Source organism: Muscardinus avellanarius (assembly GCF_963383645.1).
Source record: "Muscardinus avellanarius genome assembly, chromosome: X".
Taxonomy (NCBI): Eukaryota; Metazoa; Chordata; class Mammalia; order Rodentia; family Gliridae; genus Muscardinus; species Muscardinus avellanarius.
Window position 1 is genome coordinate 1,010,010 of NC_137792.1, and position 10,000 is coordinate 1,020,009.

Sequence of the window (10,000 nt, forward strand, 5' to 3'; positions counted from 1 at the left end):
TGACCCAGTGATTCACTTCCTCTAGTTACGCCCAACTCACAATCTTGCTTTAGTTAGGTAGCATGCCTTCAATATATAATCTTTGGGAGTTGGAGACATTCGAACCTGAATCTTGATAGTCATTAACATCAGGCAGGAAGTTCAACCATAGTGATCTTTACCAATCAATGATAAGTGAAAGGTGGAAACACCTGAAATCTCAGGACTTGTGAGGCTGAGGCGGGAGGATCGCAGGTTCAAGGCCAGCCTCAGCAATGTAGTGAGACCTTGTTTCGAAACAAGGACTGGGTTAATGAGTGTGAACCACCAGACTGGGCAGCTTCCTTCTTTTGAAACCGGGTCTCACTGAGTTGCCGAGGGCCTCGCTAAGTAGCTGAGGCTGTCTGAGAACCGCGATCCTCCGGGTTTCAGCCTCCCGAGTGCTGGGATGACGAGCGCGTGCCACCACGCCCGGCGAAAAACCTCGGTTTTTAAGAAAACTCGACCATCCATGAACCCTCTTGCCCACCACCAATAACATCATATGTTTAGATGAAGGGTGGGTTGGGAGGTGTGTGAGGTCTGGTTTATTTTATTTTTGCAATGTTTTAACCTTTCTGATGCAAATGGTCACCTCTACATAAAAGAAAAAAAAGGAGCAAATATCTTGTCCCTCCTGACTCCAGAAGGAGCTATAAAAACTTCGGCGGCTTGCGGGAAAGTCGTTAAAGTAGGACGGGGGGAGAGCTACGGCAAGGAAACGATTTTTTGTTTTGTTTTGTTTGCTCTGGTCCTTTTTCAGAAGCAATCTCTGACTTTTAACATTAACTGTGTATAATTCTTCAAATTAAGTTAAATGCCACATCCTACTTTCTTGTCATCTCTGTACCAAAGCTAACAAACATGATCTTTTCAAATACAATTATGTTATGCTCGGGTTTAAGAAATCTTTGGCACCGCCCTGAAGGCCAGAAAGTCACCGTGCTGTAATACAGCCTCATGGTTGTGTCAACTGCTAATCACCTTCTTCCCTCCCCTCCAGGCCGGGTTATGTGCCTGCCATTCCATGTTTTTCTGCAGCGCTATGAATTTCTTTCATAGGAGAACATCTCTGGCCACTTGCGCCTCCAGAAGGTTCCCTGGAGATAGGACTCTTCCCTTTGTTTACGATGCCTTCAGAGCCAGGATCGTGACTGGATGTTTATTAAGTAAATGGACATAGATCTTTTGCAGATTGATAGCCAAAGCTTGGCAAAAAAACAAAAACTGGCCGTCAGAAAAGGCTTGCCTACCATGTACAAGGCCAAGGATTGATCCCCAGTAACACGCACATGCAAACAACAACAACAACAACAACAACAACAACAACAAGAAAACAAAAACAAAAACAGCCGGACATGGTGGCACACTCTTGTCATCCCCGCGCTTGGGAGGCTGAGACAGGAGGATCTCACAGGTTTGAAGGCAGCCTCAGCTACTTGATGAGGCTCTCAGCAACTTAGTGAGACCCTGTTTCCAAATAAAATATTAAAAATAGGTCTGGGAGTATAGCCTGGAGGCTGAAAGCCCCTGGGTTTCATTCCTAGTACCACACACAGATAAACACACACACACACACACACAAAAAGACAAGAAAAAGCAAAAAAAAGCAAACCATTAACAATTATATTAGCATTCTTCATATGGAGTTTGAAATCATTCTAAATCTGTTTACAAGAGCTATAGAAAGAAAACTACAGACAGGATGAAAGATGTAAAAAAAAATAACTAAATAAATGGTAAACTATGTTCATGGATAGGGAGGCTCAATATTGTCAACACGCTGAGGAAACAGAAAGAAAGGACACCTCAATGGTAAAAGAAAAGAGAGTAGGGAAGAGGGATGAAGACATTTCCATTTGCTAAGATGATGAATATACCAAGCTCAAAATTGTGCCCACAATGGTTTGGATATGGTATCAGTATGTCCCTCATAGCATGTGCTGGAAAGTACCCCACATTATGAGGGTGGAATCATATTATCTCAGCTATGGGCTGGGCATGGTGCTGCATACCTGTAATCCCAGTACTTTGGAGACTTAGACGGGAGGATTACATGTTAGAGGTCAGCCTCAGACACTTTGTGAGAACTTCAGCAAACTAATAAGACCCTGTTTCAATTTTTTTTTTCTTTTTAAATGGGGAGCTGGGCTGTAGCTTGGAGACAGAATGTTTTTAGGTTAAATTTCCAGGAAAAAAAAACAACAAAAAAACACCTAAGGATGGTGTTTAGAGATGGGTCTTTTGGGAGGTAATTAGAATTAGATAAAATAATCAGGGTGTGACCCCATGATTGAGTCCTGGTGGCTTTTTTAAGCAAAGAGAGTCACCATAAGCCACAATTTCTTCTCCCTGCCTCTCACAATGTGATGCTCTGGGCTCCCTTGGGGGATCTCCAGCAAAAAGACCATCAATAGATCTGGGTCATCAAACCCTATATGTCCAGCATTGGATGCTTGAGCTAAGATAAACCTCTTTTATTCATAACTTTCCTTATTTCAGGTATTTTGGTACAGTGAGAGAAAAAAGACCAATATCCCCACAGTTTGTTTGTTTGTTTGTTTGTTTGTTTGTTTGGTGGTACTGCGGGTGGAACCCAGGGGCTTTTCTACCTCCGGGCTACACTCCCAGACCTATTTTATGTTTTATTTGGAAACAGGGTCTCACTAAGTTGCTGAGAGCCTCACTAAGTAGCTGAGGCTGGCCTCGAACCTGCGCGATCCTCCTGTCTCAGCCTCCCAAGCGCTGGGATGACAAGCGTGCGCCACCAAGCCCAGTTACCCACACGTTTTTAATACTGTCTATTTTAGGGAATTTATTTCAATCTGCCCCAAATAGCCACGCTATTTTCCATGCTAGAGTAGGTTACAGGCATGAGCCTGTGTTGTGACTTCCACCACCCAGCTGAAGTTCTCAGTTCTCATTTTTTGCTGCGTACGTTTGATGTGTCCAACCTGTATTCTACACAAAGGCACGTCACTCAAGCAGAGAGAGCTTTGTTCCCCAACGCCCTTGAAGTTTTAGACACACACAGAAATTCCACAATCTCCCGACATGCTCAGAGCGGCATCCATCCTTCTAAAGGTTTGTAGCGCCTCTTCCCAGTCCCTGCAGATTCTGAAGTGTTTGTGCTCGGCCGAGAAAGGTCTAGAAGGATTATCTTACAGTTAGCATCAGCTAGATAGTTTTATTTTTTAGTACTTATTAGTCTGTTTTGAGTCACAGACAGGCTGCCATTGTCATCACCCAGCCAAACATTGTACTTAAGGGTCAATGCGTCGCTACCCTGCCGGTCTGCCGGATCTTCCCAGCCTGAAGCAAATGGATTACTTAAACATATCGAAGTCAACCACTAAGCCGAGCAAGGGACGGAGGGGCGGGGAGGGAATGGGGTGGGAGTTGGGTAGGGGCTAAATCAGTGATGTGTACATGTATGGACACACAAGGTTTTTTTTACCCCAATATGATATATGAATATAATTCACCAATAAAATATTTTAAAAAATAAATATGCTTGGCTTCTGAAGCTATAGAAACCAATGGGAAATAGCCTCTGGGCCCCCAGTTTTCTCTGTATGACTTTTGTGTGTGTGTGTGTGTGTGTGTGTGTGTGTGTGTGTGTGTGTGTTACTGGGGATGGAACCCAGGCAGGGACATTCTACCTTCAAGCTACACCCCCAGCCCTAATTTTTATTCTTTATTTTGAAACAGGGTCTCACTGAGTTGCAGAGGGCCTCACTCAGTAGCTGAGGCTGGCCTCGAACCGCGATCCTCCTGCCTCAGCCTCCCGAATGCTGGGATTACGAGCGCGTGTCAACACGCCCGGCCTCCTTATGACATTTTATGTATTCACAATGTACAGGTTCAAGTCAAGACCCTCTCTCCCCCAGAAAAGGACACAGAAACACAAGCCATTAATTATCATTGACATTATCATTGGTAAGTGTTTGTAGGACTTGCACAGAGGAAATACTTTTGGACAAACCCAGAACGGAGATATTATATACGACCAACTACATACATACATCAATATATATCTATATGGTATATGTATACAGCATGTATATATATGTATACAGTATGTATATATATTATGTGTATATATGTATGTAGCATGTATATACTGTGTATGTGGCATGTATATAGTATATATGTATATGTATATATGCATATAGTATGTATATATGTATGTAGCATGTACATATAGTCGGTGCATGTATGCAGAGTGTGTATATAGTATGTATATAGCATGTATATATGTATATAGAATGTATATAGTATGTGTATGTATATACAGCATGTATATATAGTCGGTGCATGTATGTAGAGTGTGTATATAGTATATATAGCATGTATATGTATATATGTATATAGCATGTATATAATATGTGTATGCATGTAGAGTGTGTGTATAGTATATATAGCCTGTATATATACTATATATAGTATGTATACATAGTATGTGTATATATGTATATAGCATGTATATATAGTTGGTGCATGTATGTAGAGTGTGTGTATAGCATGTATATAGCATGCATATATGTATATAGTATGTGTACATATGTATATAGCATGCATATATAGTACATGTATATATGTGTGTAGTGTGTATACATGTATATAGCATGTATATATAGTACGTGTATCTATGTATGTAACATGTATATATAGTAAATGTATATATGTACAGAGTATGTATATAGCATGTATATATGTATATAGCATGCATATATATACACACATATATTTACACAGATAAATAAAATTTAAAAATATACAAATAATAATAAGATATATAAAAATAATAAATAAATAATATTTTAGCGGAACTAGGGATTGAACCCAGAGGAATTCTATTTCTGAGCTACATGTCCAGACCTGTTTTAGTTTTTATTTTGAAAAAGAGTCTCACTAGGTTGGTAAGGGTCTTCCTGCTAAGTAGCTGAAGCTGGCTTTTAAACAGAAATCTTTCTATCTTGGCCTTTCAAGGACTGGGCTAACAGGCATGCAGCGCCACACCTGACTTCAACTTCTCTTAGATGAGACAGGTAAAATACAATATACATTTTGTTAGGTAAAGATCACAGTCTTTGGAGTGACGTGGATCTGGTTGTACAGTTGAATTTATTTATATTCCTTGAGAATTGCGTACAAATCAGTGTTTGTAAGCCAGCTTTCTCACTGTTGAAAATTGTTACTACTAATAATAGTACCTAACCAGGATGGGGGTGATGGCAGTTCAGAAGGTTGAGGAAATCATTAAAAAAGAAGAGGACATAACAGTTATTTTTCTCCCTCGTTTGCTATTTTTAGAGGGTGATAAAAAATAAATGCTTCCAAAAGGAGAGGTGTCTTGCTGAAAGTATTTGATACAATACACTTAAACTCCCGAAATTTTAACACTTAAGTGACATCACTTGGGTATGGATGGAGAATGAAAAACCCAGAAATATATTAGAAAAAAAAAAAAAAGGAGCCGGGTGTGGTGGCACACACCTGTCATCCCAGTGCTTGGGAGGCTGAGGCAGGAGGATCTCAGGCTAGAAGCCATCCTCAGCAACTAAGGGGAATTTAGTTTCCTTTAGCGAGACCCTGTTTCAAAATAATTCATAAGCCGAGCGTGGTGGCGCATGCTTGTAATCCCAGCATTTGGGAGGCTGAGACAGGAGGATCGCTGTTCGCGGACAGCCTCAGCTACTTAGTGAGGCCCTCGGCAACTCAGTGAGACCCGGTTTCAAAAATAAAGAATAAAAAAAAAGTAGGGCAGGGGTGTAGCTCAGAGGTAGAACACCCCTGGGTTCAAACCGCAGACCCGCCAAACAACAACAACAACAACAACAACAACAACAACAACAACAACAATAATATTAAATAAAATAGGGCTAGGAGTGGGGTGTATCTCAGAGGTAAAAATATCCCTGGGCCTAATTCCAAGTACTGAGAAAAAATGGAGGTGGGGGAGTGAGATTTTATCCAAGAAAACACAATTTTGAAACTGCTGTCCATGAAAGACATCCTAATTATAGTTACGGATCCCCCTGCCCTAAGTCTTAGTGGTATTTTATAGCTATACACACACATACACACACACACACACACACACACACACACACACACACACACGCACACACGCACACCTTCTTTTCTGAATTATAAATTATCACTCATCCAAAGAGATACGGTACAATGCCACAGTTATTAATTTATACATTCAATATTCCCTTCTCCTCTGGAATACGATAATGGTCTACAGAGAGTGGAGACAGACTCGTTTGAAGCACGTTGACTGGGACGATTTAGGAGTCACTAGATGAAATTTGAAATTTCACCCCTTTTTATCTTTGTACCGTGAATATGAAACAATAAAAAAAATGGGCTTGCTCAAAATTAGATTAAAAAAAAAAAGCCTTCACAGATCCGTAGCATGTTTTTTTTTATTATTATTATTCGTTTTTTTCTTTAAACCAGGTCTTCCCTTGCAGCCATTTGTCGGGTTCCCAATTTTGCAGGCTTCCAGTGGGATATTCTACATCTCCATCACTTTAATAATAGAGTTTCGCCACCGCGATTCCCATTTATCCACAGCCTAAGAGCAGTTGGCTGCATGCGGTCTCTTTATCGCCTGCCTAATGTTTTGAAAGAGGAACAGTGAGCACGCAGGCAGCCATCGTAAAACAGTGAGCCTCTGCAGCCACGGGGGAGCCAGCCATGCTACAAAACATCAGGGTACCCTTGATGTAGGTCACATATGTTGGTAGTGACAAAAAGTATAGGTCTCTGTGTCAGCCTGGTTTCTGTTCCTATAAGAAATACCTGCAGCCAGGCTTGGGGGTGCACGCTTGTAATCCTAGGAACTGGAGGCTGAGAGGAGAGGATTAGTGTCATGATAAGAAAAATCCCAAAGAATTCTGTGTATCTTCCACCATGTGAGGACCCAGCAAGATGGCGTCATCTTTGAACCAGAAAGCAGCCCTCATCAGAGGCAGAAAATACCACACCTGGACCTCGGGCTTCCACCTCCTGTGTCTGCTGTCTGTAACACACCCAGGCTGTGGTTATTTTGTTTTAGGAGCTCAAACAAACTAATACAGTAATGTGCTAGCCCTGTTGAATTAATATTATAGCAGCTAGAACAGACCAAAAGAAAAAGAAAAAACAAAAAAAAACTCCCAAAGAACATCTTGGTTGAGATGATGACTAGTATGCTTTAAACTCCCATGGGCCAGAATACGGTGTGAATAAAAGCTTCAGTTTCTTTGGGTAAGTGTCACAAATTGTGGTTGATGCAGGAGAAAAGGTTAAACCTATGTGTTAGTTTTGTTTATTTTAAAGTGTTGGGGGCTGAACCTTAGGCTTTGCTCATGCTGGGTACAAGGTCAACCACAGGGCTACATCTCCAGCTGACTATTTTGGATTTTTCCCCCCCACAGGCACAGGTAAAAACTTTATCAACAAGACCCCAAAGGCACAAGAAATCCAAAGAAGAATCAATACGTGGGATTTCACTAAACTGAAGAGCTTCTGTTCAGCAAAGGAAACTATCAAGAAACTCAACCGAGAGCCAACAGAATGGGAGAAGATTTTGGCCACCTACTCTTCTGACAGAGGACCAATATCTAGAACACACAGAGAACTCAAGAAACTCACCGCTAAGGAAACAAATAACCCAATCAAAAAAAAAAATGGGAACGTGAACTAAATAGACACTTCACAAAAGAAAAAATTCAAATGACCAATAAAGGTACAAAAAATATGTTCAACGTCAGTAGCAATCAGTGAGATACAAATCAAACATACCCTGAGATTTCACCTAACTCTAATGAGAATGGCAATCATTAAAAACACAAACAATAGCAAATGCTGGCGAGGATGTGGAGAAGCGGGGACTCTAAGACATTGTTGGTGGGATCGCAAATTAGTGCAACCACTTTGGAAAACAGTATGGAGAATCCTCAGAAGAATGGGAGCAAATCTACCATTTGATCCAGCAAGACCACTTCTGGGTATCTACCCAAAAGATAGGAAACCAAACTACCAAAATAATGCATGCGTATCTATGTTCATAGCTGCAAAATTCAGTGTTTTCTAAGAAACCATAAAATCCATCTTCTAAATCAGCTGTACCATCTTGCATTTTTACCAATAAATGAGGCTTCCGGTTACTCACACCCTCACCAGCATTTGCTGCTGTTGCTGCATCTTATATCTGCTACTCTAAAATGTTCATTGAAGTATCTTTTATTAATTTGTATTTCCCCAATGACATACGGTATGAAGCTTACTTACCATCTCTATGTGTTTTTTTTTTTTTTTTTTTTTTTGTGAGGCATCTATTGATGACTTGGTCTATTTGTGTGTGTGTGTGTGGTACTGGGGATGAAACCCAGGGGCATTCTACCTCTGAACTACACTCCCAGTCCTATTTTTTAGTCTTTTTATGTTTTGAAACAGGGTCCCACTGAGTTGCAAAGGGCCTCGCTAAGTAGCTGAGGCTGTCCGCGAACCAAGATCCTCCAGTCTCAGCCTCCTGAATGCTGGGATTACAAGTGTGTACCACAACACCCGGCCCCTTTTTCTTTTTTTTGTGGGTCTAGGGATAGAACCCAGGGGCATTTGACCTCTGAGCTACACCCCCTGCCCTATTTTTTATTCTTTATTTTAAAACAGGGTCTCACTGAGTTGCAGAGGGCCTCACTAAGTAGCTGAGGCTGTCGGCGAACCATGATCCTCCTGTCTCAGCCTCCCGAATGCTGGGATTACAAGCATGCACCAACACGCCTGGCTCCTATTTTTTTTTTTAATCAGCATTTTTTTTTTATTTGACCCTCAGTCAGAAATCTCACTACTGTGGCTCAATAAGCCAGATTGCATAGCTTAGAAGAAGGAAGAATTATTTGCTCACAGAGATAAGAGAGAAGAGAGAAGGGAGGGAGGGAGAGAGAGAGAGAGAGAGAGAGAGAGAGAGAGAGAGAGAGAGAAGACACAAGTACAGTCCTCAAGGCCACACCTCCAGGGACCCATCTTCTCCAACCACTTCATTTGCCTAGGTGACCACCCAGTAAATTTATTACACTCATTTTATTCACTGGTGAGATTTCAACGCCCATGATCTAATTGTACCAACTCTGAACATTGATGCATGAATTCTTCAGGAAACCTTCTGTATTTAACAATAACTGTTTGTAAGACAGAACATTGGTTTTGTTCTTCCGATAACTCTGCTGCACTGGGAGATGGTAACTCTTAAGAATAAAGCTAAACAAGGATTAGAAGGGGTTCCTGGCAGGGCTGAGTGAGGTTAGTCTTAGAGGCTCTGCTGAGGCAAACTGGGGAGCTTGGAGATTTGCCACAGTAATCCAGAATGTGAAAGAAAAACCTAGTAATGAACAAGAAAAAAATTTTTTGTCAAACCACAGCACTGCAAGAGATGATGCCTGTTAGTACCAAGAAATACGCCCCTGGTGTGAAATATGAAATAAAATTTAACTTCCTCTCCCCAAAAGAGTGAATAGAGAAAAGAGCCACATACCCGGTCTGTTGGCACAAATGAGACCTAGATAAATCTCTCTCCCTTCAAAGATTTCAGAGGAGAAACAGAAGCCAACATGCATCTATGAGAAAGAAAGAGTAAGAACACAAAAATACGGCACCGATCTGAAAGCTAAGACAGATCCAGTCACACCAAGAGGTAATCCAGAACGCTTCCCTTTCTGAAATCCAAGCATAAAGAGAAAAAAAGAAATCCTTTAAGCATGCAGACAGAAAAGCAAAGAGTAAAGTTAGACACCCACAAGGAGCCAAGATCGTGTGGTACTCAGATATCTCGCACAGGAGCCAGAATTTGAAGCATATTCTTTTTTCTTTTAAAGTAGAAAAGTTGGCAACTAAAGAATTGTGTATCCAACCAAGAAGTCTGTCATAAGTTCATAAGTCATGGCAAAAGGGAAATAGTTCCCAGGTATGCAGGGATTCAAATATA